At 41.6% G+C, this 13451-nt stretch overlaps 1 long non-coding RNA gene across 1 annotated transcript in view; it reads right to left on the reverse strand.

The window, feature by feature from the left end:
• Nucleotides 1–4061: 4061 nt before the first annotated feature.
• The window catches only part of LOC129387544 (uncharacterized), a 138499-nt gene continuing 129109 nt past the window's right edge, over nt 4062–13451 (reverse strand). The window contains exon 3 of the long non-coding RNA XR_008614708.1: nt 4062–4119. This is a non-coding gene — a long non-coding RNA (uncharacterized lncRNA). The remainder of the gene's footprint in view (nt 4120–13451) is intronic.

Consider the following 13451-nt stretch of genomic DNA (forward strand, 5'->3'; position numbering starts at 1 on the left):
GATCATCGCTTGAACTCATGGAAAACTGGCTGGAAACGTATGAACGTGTTGCTGGATTTAACCAATGGAACTGGAACAGCGACGACAAGCTGTGCCACGTTTTTTTCTCATTGGAAGACGCCACCAGGACGTGGTTCAAGAATCGAGCAACCATGTTAGCAACGTGGGACATATTTCACCACGACTTCCTACATACCTTCACACACCTCGTGAATGTCTTGTTCCCCGGCGGAAGCGAAATGGCTCTGATTGGTTGCGCGCGTGGCGTGAGCGCGCAACCAATCAAACTGCCGTACTGTGTGCGATTTTCCGCAGCTGCTCTGCTCTGGCAGCATCTGGGTCTTTTTGCGTGACTACAACGCCATCGAAACTTGTGAGCCAGCAAAACGTTCGCTTGACAACTTTTCGCCGGGCTGAACCATAACCCCCGAAGTCTGTACCTCACATTTGACAGAGGCAACAACGATTGAGAAGACAGTGGAAATGCGCACCCGCCAATACAACCCCCAAGTGCTTTCGCCAAAGAGCAAAATTTAAGCACTAGATTCCGACGCGCTCCGAGAGACCATTAGAACCATCGTACGTGAAGAACTGCACAGGATGTTCCCTTCGACGCAGGCTAAAGTAGCATCCATAGCTGACATCGTCGGAGGGGATATTCAGCAGTTACTTGGAGTCCCCGAATCGCAGCGGCCTCTGCTGGAAGCGACGACCTAGCTGGTGAACATTCTGGCATCATATTCTAGCCTAGCAAAGAGTCTGGCGAATTGCTGCTTCATCGTCGTGGCTTGTCTCGAAAGCTAGGACAGCATCACCTTTCTGCGAGCCTCCCACTCAACCCTTCCAGTCATCGAGTGGTCACGTTGTGCTCACCAGTGTTTCAACAGGCTTGCAGTTTAAGCTGTAGGAGTTCAAATGAGAACGCTGTAAAACATCCCTTAAACAACAATGTCATGGTGGAAGCAGAACCTTCTGACCACCTAAATAAATGGCGAAAATTATTCCGCACCTCAGGTAACGCGCAATCTATCTATCTATCTATCTATCTATCTATCTATCTATCTATCTATCTATCTATCTATCTATCTATCTATCTATCTATCTATCTATCTATCTATCTATCTATCTATCTATCGATCCGCCCATCCGCCTATCTATCTATCTATCTATCTATCTATCTATCTATCTATCTATCTATCTATCTATCTATCTATCTATCTATCTATCTATCTATCTATCTATCTATCTATCTATCTATCTATCTATCTATCTATCTATCTATCTATCTATCTATCTATCTATCGATCCGCCCATCCGCCTATCTATCTATCTATCTATCTATCTATCTATCTATCTATCTATCTATCTATCTATCTATCACAGAACATTAGGGTTAGACACTCGTAACCGTCTTGTATTTTTCTCTCGTTTTTCTTATTAGCCATAAACGTAAGTTCGCTGAACAGGCTTCTGCAAGCAAATGTAAACACATGTATCGCCCTTGAAGCTTTCCGCAATTATTTAGCCGTGTGTGAGTAGCTTAAGCCGAATAAGAGGATAGAGCTGCATAAATTGAACGGTCATATGCAGTGCGTTTGATCTATTTAGGCGCGGAAACCTGCTTTAGTTAACAGGAAGACAGCCGGGAAGCCCCTCATGAACTTCCTAAGGCAGTTTTTAGGGGTCTTTCGCTTTCTATAAAGTGAAGTTTATTCAAAATGAACCTGGTTGATATTTATATACATCAGGCTTTTTACAGGAAAAGCTGGTGTGCGTTAAATACTGTTGTGTACTTGTACTTGATGTTGTACTATTTCTTCCATACAGAAGCGCCCACTCCAGTGGCCGTACTGAAAACGAACCTCCTATAATTTAAAGGTATGTTTTACATAGATTAGGCGCCCAGCAGCTCTTGCTCGGTTAGAGAGCTCACGGGTGTGCGTTAAGTTGAGAATAAGTTAGGCTCAAGATAACTTAGATAAAAGGTGTTCGCTAACTTTCCTGGAAACGTCGCACTTCACATGCGCTGTAGCAAATGCACGGCCACTTTAACGCTGCGAGCCAGATTACTCGCACCTCGCTGCATTTGGCACGAAGTTCCTTAGGGCGGTAAAGCAGAACAATTGAGCTTTACGACGGCCTCTGAGAGTTTGTTCCTTGATAGTGGGCTAAAATAATATGTGGCATACAGACTTAGTGTGAGGCTTAAGAAATCGCGGACGCTTCTGCCTTGCTCTATACAATCGTTTAACGAGTAGAAAATGCGTTTATGAGCAGGCGAAAAGTGGTTCCTACTTTGTGCATCATCCGCAACGCACTATTTTTATCGGTGACTGTGGGACGCTGTGCACTGGGACGCTGCCGGACCGTAGTAATCTAAAATATTTTCCGGGCTTCAGGCACTTTCGTTGTGATAGAATTTAGTGATACGATCTGTCAACTAAACCAAAATTTGCCCCGAGAAGAAGAGATCATGTATTGTATGTTCACTACAATTGCCGTTTTTTTTTAATTCTGGGGTTTTACGTGCCAAAACCACTTTCTGATTATGAGGCACGCCGTAGTGGAGGACTCCGGAAATTTCGACCTCCCGGGGTTCTTTAACGTGCACCTAAATCTAAGTACACGGGTGTTTTCGCATTTCGCCCCCATCGAAATGCGGCTGCCGCGACCGGGATTCGATCCCGCGACCTTGTGCTCAGCAGCCCAACACCATAGCCACTGAGAAACCACGGCGGGTAACAATTCCCGTTCCCCTTCATAGACTGCATATCTGTTCCCTTGCAATCCTGTCAAACATTAGTGTCACCGCAATCTTTGTTCGTATACAGACCCCAGTTCAGGGCAAAAGAAAAATAGAAAAAAGGCCAGATAAAAATGTGTGGTTAATGAGTTTCAGAGGCTTTGGATTTCATAGAAACGTCTTGTTCGACAAGCTCAAGCTGGTCGAAATGCCGAGCTTTGGTTTGGTTCGGTGTAGTCCATGTACAGACACCTTGCGTATGAAGGCGGAAGATTCAGGTCGGGGTTATTATGCATTTGCAGTACAATGTTATGGGCATTTCCATCCAAAGTTTGAACTTCTCTCCTCTTTCCCATCTTTCAGTCCTCTTTTCCTCTTCCCAACCACCGTGTGAGGAAGGGAGATGGGTCTGTGTAGACTCTGTAGTCTGTGTAGACTCGAGACTATGATGGTCAATCCAGTTTTATTTCTTGGCCAATACGTAATCCTTGCTCACGATAAGATATTACTGCCTCTTTTGCAAGTGCACTGTAGGCGCCATTGCTTTTTTTATGACGGTATTTGTGTGGTTCAGGTGCCTTGAGAAATTTCCGTTTATGTCAAAAAAGTTGCCGTCGTTCGTGCATGGAATTTCGCATACTTCCACTGGAAGCTTTCGCTTTTTTTAGCAATTATTTTTCACATTTACCGGACTTCAGGCCGCGAACTGTGGACAATACGATAGGTCCCGTGTACGTCATAGGTTCGCACAACACGTTAGAAAGCTTCGCTCTCTTTGGACGAACACGTACCAACCCTTGCCAAACAAGCCAGTCCACACTCCGTAACCATAGAAGAAATTTGACCGGAACAAACTAATTTTAATTATGAACCTTGAATTTATCGATTGTGCTTTAATTCGACGTTCATAGGTGGGGTAACATTTCGCAGAAAAAATAATTCACGTATCTACCATTTCTCATCGTTAATCTCAACCACGTTAAGCCTTGAAATGTTTCAGGCAGATATTGCGCTCCTCACGTAACGAGGAATCACAAATTTGGATTTCTTATAAGCGTCTTGCCTGCAAAAGAAGTTGACTATCCGTTCTCAGAAAAAATCTCATTGATCTTTTTTGTTCCTTATTTCCTAATGGCACGGAAAAGGCTGAAAAGCCTTGACAGGCAATCTTTCAGATGGTGTCTACTACATTGCTATTAGTGCTGCTGCTACTAAGGAAACATTACAATAATGATAATAGGAGAACATTTGAACTGATGATTCGGGAGTCTTTCATGATATCTAATGCTCGCACTGAAGGAGATCTTATTTAACATACCTTGGTTTTCGATGAAGTTCTACTGTCAGTCTGTTATACGTCCCATAATGGTATGGAGCTGCAAAGTGGATTAAAAACAATTGTTTGAAAGCCTATTTCTAGAGGAATCAGCTTTGTAAGACACGATAAAAATTATATATATATATATATATATATATATATATATATATATATATGTGTGTGTGTGTGTGTTATATATAAGTACTACAGCCTGTACTTGGTCAATCGTGTGGAGTGGGTATACAGTACAAAGAAACTGTCCTCTACAACATAAACGTTTAAAATGATGCAGTTGTCGGCAAAAATGGAACATGACATTGTAAGACATTCACATACTTGAACGGCTAATAAAGTAGTAATTGTCATGTTGCACAATACCATATACAAACAGAATCAAGAAGGCGGCTGACAGACGCAGGAGCACAATCTGGTATAAAAAATTAGAAAGAGGGCTAAGGTGCCTCAGAAAGGCTTGCGACTGTTACGATAGGAAGACCAACCTTCCTCAAAGGCGTCCTCGCCATCCTCGGCATGATAGCATAAACAGTCAGCGCTTTCAAGCAGTAGGCCAACATGACACTTTAGTTTCTGCTTCTTACTTGGCTTTTTGAGCGTTGTTGTTTACTACAGTTTTCATAGTTTACAAAAAGATAACCTAAACTAGCGCTACAGCCAGAAGAACGGGTTATTATTGGTGATGTCAATTCGCCATGTCATGCAAAAGTTTCATCTCTCACTTTGCGTACCAAGAACATGCAAATGCTGGAATCACTGCAGCAGCACTGAAAGTCTCCTGCACTTTGGCTGCAAGAAACTTTACCAAACATTTATTCAAAATTCTCTCTTCAATATGGATACAATGCAATGATCATTAGCATAAACTCATAATGTGAGTATGTGGCTATGTTCGTGTTCTTATCTGATGCATCGATTATATCTCCAGCAGCGCAGTGTCCATCTTTACTGAATGCCCAGCGGAGAGGAACGTTGAAATACTTACCTTTAAAACAATATATATTTCTTGTCTTACGGTTTGGAGCATTACAGAACTGAAGTCTAATTCACAAAGTTTCTCTTTCGTAAGTGCTCTTTACTTTCAGCAGGCCACCTTCGCGAACATCATGTCCGCCATCACGAACAGCTCACTCATGCTCTTAAGAAAAGTTTCAGTGTATTTTTTTTTCTTTGAATACGAGCTCCGATTGTTTTTACATCTTGCTGCTAATGGTAGGACTTCGTAACTGCTTTAGCCTAGTTTTTCCTTCAAACTCTAAATAATTTGGAAGGTCTCCAACCGGTATCACTAGCAAAAAAAATATTTAGGTGCATGGCTATAAGAAGAATTACAACACACAGCTGCAAGCGCAAACATACAGTTCTTGGAGAAAGGGTACTGTAATGTTACTAAATCATTCATTCGTTCCTTCCATGTAAACAATCAAATTCTTTTTTATACTGCTGGCTGTGTCTTAGTTGCTTTTTTTTATGCCATACGTTCTTATCTACGTATTTCCTTGTGTTTCTGTGGCTCATGTGTCCTAGTATGTGAGTGTTGTGCTAGGAATGTGACACTCGAAAGAGGCAAAATTGGAAACTGCCCAAAAAACACTTATATTTTCTGAACAATAGTGTTGGATGAGCATTTATGCGGTGTGTACATACCCAAGAATTTTGGACATTGCCCCTTCTGTAATTTGTTGAACTTCCCCGAAGTACACCAGCGTATTATCATGTGCAGTGTTTAAAAAAATCACATATATTTACATATATATGTGTATATATATATATATACATAGACAGACAGAGAGATAGAGATCTGAAAAGATCAGAGTTTCAACAGGGTACAAATAGCAACTTCATGAGGCTAGTTCCATTTAATAAGATGCGCATTTACGGCACTTAATGCGAGGTTATAGCAGGTTTTCGATCCTGACAAGTTCACTGCCATAACGCAGCACTAACTACCAAGTAAGGACCATAAACGCGAATGATATTAGGAGGAAATACCCTCTCGACGTTTCTAACAAGTACATGTTGCAATTCAGTCGTCGTTCTGGAATATTTTTTTTAAATGGTACCTATTTATTTACGATGGTCTATTGAGATCAAGTTCAATAAATTGTGTAGCAGGCAATTTAAAACATTATGGCACATAACTAATATTATGGGAACATTTACACCTTGTGACCATATATATTTTTGTACGCCCCCCATGTCTGTATAGTATAATATCCCTCTTTTATTTTCATAATTGTTTTTTTTATGAACATTATGACCACAACCGACATGCATTTGCATTAATGAGCAGACTACTGCCGTTTCCTTTCTATGTAAAGCTTATGCAAAAAAACCTCATCTTGCATTTACGAATTCTGAATTATTACTGCAATAAATACCATACTCAATAGAAACAAATATTGTATATAATAAATGCGAAAAGTGCAAATGAACTGCGAAAATAGTATCTCTATTTTGAGCAATACATAAATAAGCAAGAATATGGGCAGTGTGCTTGAGAAAGGTTACCTTTAAGTAACTGGAATTCATAATCTTGGGCTTGATGGCGTACCCTCCAGCGGTCATAGCAAAAATTAAAGCGGACATTCTCGCGCTGTAGTAATGCTTACTGCGACTGCAACGCGAACAATATCTTTTTTAAATAAGTATGTGACTAAGTTTCCTGTATACGTACTGAACTCTCAAAGAACAAAACAATATAGACACTGGTTGAAGCATCTGCCGTGAACACGAAAGTGCTAACAACTACAACGGCTTTATAGACGCTGTTAGAGAAAAACAGGAAAAGGTTATTGATCTTTCTCCTCAGTCAATGCGGCTTAGCTACGGCACCTCCCCCCCTCCTTATTTTTTCTTAACGGCGTTAAAAAGGTCACTGAACTTGTTGTGGCTTCCGGGTGGTCAGCGAATATCTTCCTTACACTGTAACCCCTAAGCACCACTCAAACTTACAGTAATATCACATGCTCGCTCTTAAGAGTAAGCAATACGATTAATTCGATGCATAAGCAGGATTATGTGTTTGAATGGTGTGATGAAGTATTTGGCCATCAGTTGTATGTCCTTTGAAAATAGTTAAAACATAGATCGTGCCTCAAAACGTGTTGGAAATTAGAAGTTGAAGTAAATGATGTACTGAAAAGGAAATGTTATTTACAAAGTCAGGGGACATTAGAGTGGTCGTAATATTATCCAAACGCAGTATTTTTCAAGAAAATGACATTTTCAGCCGTAAGGCAATTTATTCTTTCTGAGCTATCAAAATAAAGATAGGGCAACTTCGAACAATATAGCAATGAAGCTTCACAAAAAACAAGACAGAAAAACAATGCATCTATGCTGGAACGGGAGGGCTACTGCTTTGTACTTTTACTTGGAACAATAAATGTTGCCCTCAGAACAATAGCGCAGCTCTTTCAGTTTTTTTATTTCTCCTTTACCCTTCCAGTAAAAACGAACGATAATTTAGCCTGAGGTTTCATCGCGTACTAAACGGAATTGGCAACGCCACTTATGCGCACCAGAGCAGACCAGAACATCCCGTATTTTCACCGTCATAGAACTGCAGAACGACGCTATAAAGTTGCCGAACTGGGTGGGGCTGAAGTGCTCAATTTCTGACTGAAAGTAAAGCAACAACACATAAGCATCGCCCCCGAAAGCGTCCTCGTGCGTTTACTGGACACTTGCATGCTCGATGAAATGTTTACATGCAATTGAGGGGGGGGGGGGGGGGGGGGGGGTCATTTACACACAAGTGCTGCTCTGGAAAAATATCCTGAGATGGGGAAGCAAGGATCTAGCGAAGCGAGGTCACGAAAACGTGTAGCTCCGATTCTTCGAATAAGCCCGACAGCATCGGCAAACGTGGACATAATATTGAATTGAAATTATGCAAATAACGTTGTCTGGTTTTCTTTTTCGCCACCCACCACTGACCACTGTTCTTTCATCAGTTCGGGTATCGTCAAAGTGAGCAGTGTTCGTTTTCAGGCACTCCATTTACAAAAGAAGGAGTTGTCATTCTGCTGCTGTGATGTTTGTTCCTATGTCGGTTTTATTGTATATTCCGAATTTATATAAATACATGGCGCTAAAATACAAACACAGATGGAATAAATACCAGGACGGAGCGTGACGTACTCTCACTCTTTCCTGTCATTTCTTTCCTTCGAGTTTGTTTTTTTTTTTTTGCTCTAATTCAGCGTACCCCTAATCCAGCTAGTAACCCAGCTGTCCTTTTTTATTCAAACAGAACGACGCCAGAATTCTGAAGCGTAAGTTCGTCCTGACTTCTAGTTACCCACCTTACTCAGTTCCACGTTGTATCAGACTTCGACATTGTAATTCGCTGGATTACGCTAACAATACAGCACATTCTGTGCTTACTGCCCCACCTACCACGCTCAACAATAAACTCTGTGCGCTAGTTCCGTTTCTCTGAACCCTCCCCCTCCCCCCCCCACCCGGTGTGGCATAGCCAACCGGGAATGACCGTCGTGAACCTCCCCGCCTAACTTCTTTCTATATACAAACAGGGTATTTCACGTAACTTGAACCAATGGTATTGAAAAAAAAATGGCTTGCTGCAGCTCATAAGACCAACGGCATATGGTTTGCCGTCATGTGCCGCTCCTTAGAATATTTCTATATACTGTTTAATTTGTCAATTAACTAAGATCAATTATTCAAACATTTTATTATTCACTCTAGGGCCAAGTGAGTTTTGTTGCGTGGTAGAGCGCTGCAACACGATAGCGCATGAGCGCAGTCACGTGGTTTTATTTGATATTTCGCGGGCTTTCTTCAGAGGCCGAAAAAAATCATCACGCAGCATGGACGTTGCCATAAAACTTGGGTCGGTCATTTGTGAATCCCCTCTACAACACAATGGAACACACTTGACCCTAAAGTAAACATTAAAATTTTAGATTATTAATCATAGTTACTTAACTAATTAAGCGGAATATAAAAATTCCCTGAGGAGTGCGACATGATGGAAAACCATATGCCGTTTGTTTCATTCAACTTCGGCTAACCACTTTCTTTTAGTTCCTTCGTTCAAGTTACGTGAAACACCGTGTATATCAGCTGTAACTCCTCTCACACACTCATTGACCGGACGAGCATTGTGCGAATGCTTGTCAATTAAAACAGGCAAATTAAATGGGACAAATAGTTGAACGAGTGGGGAAGCTGTGTTGTCGTTATTCATTAATGATAACTGTATGATTGGCCATTCAATCGCTTTCGTAATAGCATATTGCTATTTAACTCATGAGCTGACTGAAGACGAGATGCTAAGGTCATTGTACATCAATAACCTTTTTTTTTTACAACTTACATAGACCACTGTTTTATGAGGTATAGAATGCAATTGCGGCCGTATTTGTTTATGTTATCAGCAGTAATAACGCAGACACGTACAGCTATTGTGGGTCATGTATCGAAGCATAAGTTCCCATACTATGTACTCAGTGATCTCAAGGAATATTAAAGAGTTCAGAACATAAACCAGCCGTATCCTGACTTTCTTTCCATTTTTCTTAGTTTGTTCTTTTCTGATTTTCTTTCATACATACCTTTTATCACTCTGCTAAACATCCAAAATTCTAAGAGTAGAAATAAAAGTCTAACGAGTAGCTGAAGAATTTCTGTAGTCCCTGAAGTCGTATGTGATGCTGTATGTGCATAGCTTATTCGTATTTTCTTTGATTGTGCCTGCTATTTTCGCCTGTGAAATATTATTATTATTATTATTATTATTATTATTATTATTATTATTATTATTATTATTATTATTATTATTATTTCAGGTGCTATTACCTCGTAGATGCTCTGGCTACTAATACGCTCCAACCAGTCATATTATGGCGTTTCTCTTACCAATAATCTAAGCATCCAGTAATATATCCTGCTGGCAAATGTGTTATTTTCAGTCATATACAAACTATAAATTCAGCTATGCATTGTCAAAACAAACCATTCGCACATGAATATTCAACTTCCGGGTGCCACGAATATTAGGAAGCAAAAATAGTCGTTACTGTATAATTCTCGTTTCAAATAAAACACTTGTTCTCCAAGTTGAGTATAGTTGTTTCGGACTTTCCTGAAAAATTAACAGACGCAGTGTACTTTGTGAGATCAGTTTGATAGTCTAGCACTGTTTTTAATTTACAGCTTGAAACAGCTGCTTTTGCTTGCTTCGTACGTTGGCATATCGCTCAACGTTTGCCCGTTTATTCGTTTAAAAGAGGGGCTTTTGCCATTTTTACTGCACTTTGTTCCCCAGTTGTTTTCTTTCCTGTCAACGTTAAACACCACGGAACAGATCGCTTACTTTGAGGAGGACCTGTCTTGATACAGTGACAAAGGCGACTTTTTTTTTAGATTGCGCCCGAGTCACTGACCGGTTCTATATATCTCTTTATGTCAGAGGCACTGCATTATTTGACATGCCAAGCATAGTATTTTGTTTTCTTAGATAGGGGGTGATGTTTGCTTGTCGGTGACTAACACTACGGAAAAAGAAATTGTGGCACAATGAATGTCGACGTCGATGTGACAAGCGATGAAGTATCGACACAGTTCATTGTCCCCACGGAGATGCGTCACGTATGAGGCGTGTGCGCAGCCGCGCTTCTCTTTTCGCTTCCCTCTGCACACGCTGCGTCATCCAGATGCACCGCAGCGAAGTTCGCGCGTGGTGTTTTTTGGGAATATACATTCAGCGAATTTTGACTGAATATATGCGACGTGGGTACGATTCCGCCCAAGCACCTGAGAAATCTTGAAAGACATTTTTTTTCACAGTGAGCGATACGTATTAGTTGGTACACGGTTCGCCAGTTGGTGCCAAAGACATTTCATCGAAGTGCGACGCATACCCATTGGCACATGCCCAGTGACCGAAGTTGGCGTGAAACAGGTTAACTGATGAGCGGCATATACACAGTGTCACACACCCAGTAAGCCAAGGTGGTCCTCAGGTTGGTTTCGAACCTGGTTTCGAACCTGGAAAACACGCACACACACACACACACACACACGCACACGCACACGCACACACACACACGCACACACACACACACACACGCGGAGAGATAGATAGATAGATAGATAGATAGATAGATAGATAGATAGATAGATAGATAGATAGATAGATAGATAGATAGATAGATAGATAGATAGATAGAAAGATAGATAGATAGATAGATAGATAGATAGATAGATAGATAGATAGATAGATAGATAGATAGATAGATAGATAGATAGATAGATAGATAGATAGATAGATAGATAGATAGATAGATAGATAGATAGATAGATAGATAGATAGATAGATAGATAGATAGATAGATAGATAGATAGATAGGAACAAAGGAACTCCATTTGTCCACCAGATTTCCTTAAAGTACGAGTACTTAGGAATCGATACTTGAAGAAGTAAGCCTTCATCTCAAAGACGCATTGTTTGTATGCCTTTCGAGAAGTACCGTGACACTTCTTTATCGACTGCGCCACAAAATATCTGGCACAACACATTTTCTCTGTCTCCTAAAACAGGCCCTGTTACAGACTTTCTTCTGCAGCAAAGAAAAAGAGGATGTCCGCCGTCCACTCCTAGGTTCCCCGGTGAAGGTATACATAGGTGGCAACCCGCATTGATTATTTGTATTTATGTGCGTTTGCGCACTATGTGCGTCATGCAAATTGTTTCCCTCTTGTTGTCTGATGATGCTCGCTGCTGACTGTCGTATCTTTATGCGCGCATTATTTCTTGTGTATATCTTTCTCATCTGTGCACCAGCTCATTTCGAACTGCATCGCATCGTTGTGTATGTGTTCGGAACACCCCATGCACGCTTATACGTAGGGTGTCGCTGGGTGCAAGTTGTCCTTGACTTTTATCCCTATATGTTTGTAGGTGTATATGACTGCATGGTCTAGAATTCTCGAACCCATGACGCTCTTATTATTGTTAGTATTGCCACATGTAGGTTGTGGGTCGAGGGCAAAAGTGGGTCGAGCCCATGAGAACAAAGAAGACCGCGCGCCTTCCCTGCTCGCGAGCCAACCCAGACGGACGCGCTTTCCAAGGGCCAGCTGCTCTGCGGTTTATTAAAACCCCAAGAGTACTTCTGAAGGCTCGTGACACTATTATAGCAAAAGGAGTAGCCGTTATCATTATACAGGGCGTCCCTGCTGGACACGTAGCTGGGCAGAACGAAGATCCCGCTTGTGGGACAAGTGGTGACGTATTTGAAAGAATATAGGCTCTTGTTGCTTAGTTCTAATAAGGAGGGGGGCTCCGCTATGTTGCCAAAACACGTCTGCCAATATAATGCGTTAGATGCCATCAGTTTCGTTTTTAACACTTCGCAGTTGGTTCTGCGAATAGCTAAGTCAGCTGCAAAGAAGATATGCGGAAACCTCTAGCTTGACCGCCTATTGTCTAGCATCGAAACTAGCAAAAAATCCTCCCTTGACATGTTTTTCACTGTAAGAACGCATAAACCTGAGTGACCCCTGCAGGTAACAGTATCCGAGAAGGGCACATGGCAGAAAACGATTGCCCTGTTCTTGCAGGAACAACTAAAACTACTAACTGTTGACGAACCTTTCCAGGTGAAATCCTCAAACGATGTTATAAGGTATTTAAGAGACAATTCTAGCACTGACTTTGCAGCATGCTCTGTAATGCTTAAAGGTCTATATTATTCGTTTCCCCAAGATGAGATGCTGGAGTGCGTGGAAAAATGTATGGATGCAAATGGTGCTGTCGCTTTTCAAAATTCCGGTGGGGTTTCGACTGGTGGGTTCCTGGAACTCTTTTCTGTATATTCGAAGTCCACTCATGGTATTTGGGGGGGGGAATGTGTACCTGCAGAAACGCGGCGTGTGTATAGGGTCATGAATTGCGCCAGCACTTAGTGATTTGTATCTTGCCCAGAAAGATAGATTACTTCAGAATGCCCTAACCAGAACAAGCGTCCGAAAAGTATTTCCTTATGTTGATGATTACTTAGTTCTCTGTGATGGCCGTGGCACGAATTCAGAAGACGCAGTTTTGGAGGCAGTAACGCGCTTTATTCATGCGCTTCAGCCCCTTGCTGTTACCCGCAAGGTCCCACACAAATGTCTTTGAGATTCTCTGATTTCAGATTTGAGCTCCCTAGGGGGAAGATCTGCTGGGTCTATGAACCCAGAGGCGACAAGGCACCACTGCCATTCCAATCAGCGCATTCAAAACCTTTTGTCTAGCAAATGCGCTTCAAAGTCGTGCATCCACGCGATGGAACAAAGTTTTCGTCGACAGGTTGACCGCCTTACTGGGACTGGTTACCCGTCGCACCTTCTTGTGCCTGT

The sequence above is a fragment of the Dermacentor andersoni genome, chromosome 2 (assembly GCF_023375885.2).
Source record: "Dermacentor andersoni chromosome 2, qqDerAnde1_hic_scaffold, whole genome shotgun sequence".
NCBI classification, from domain to species: domain Eukaryota; kingdom Metazoa; phylum Arthropoda; class Arachnida; order Ixodida; family Ixodidae; genus Dermacentor; species Dermacentor andersoni.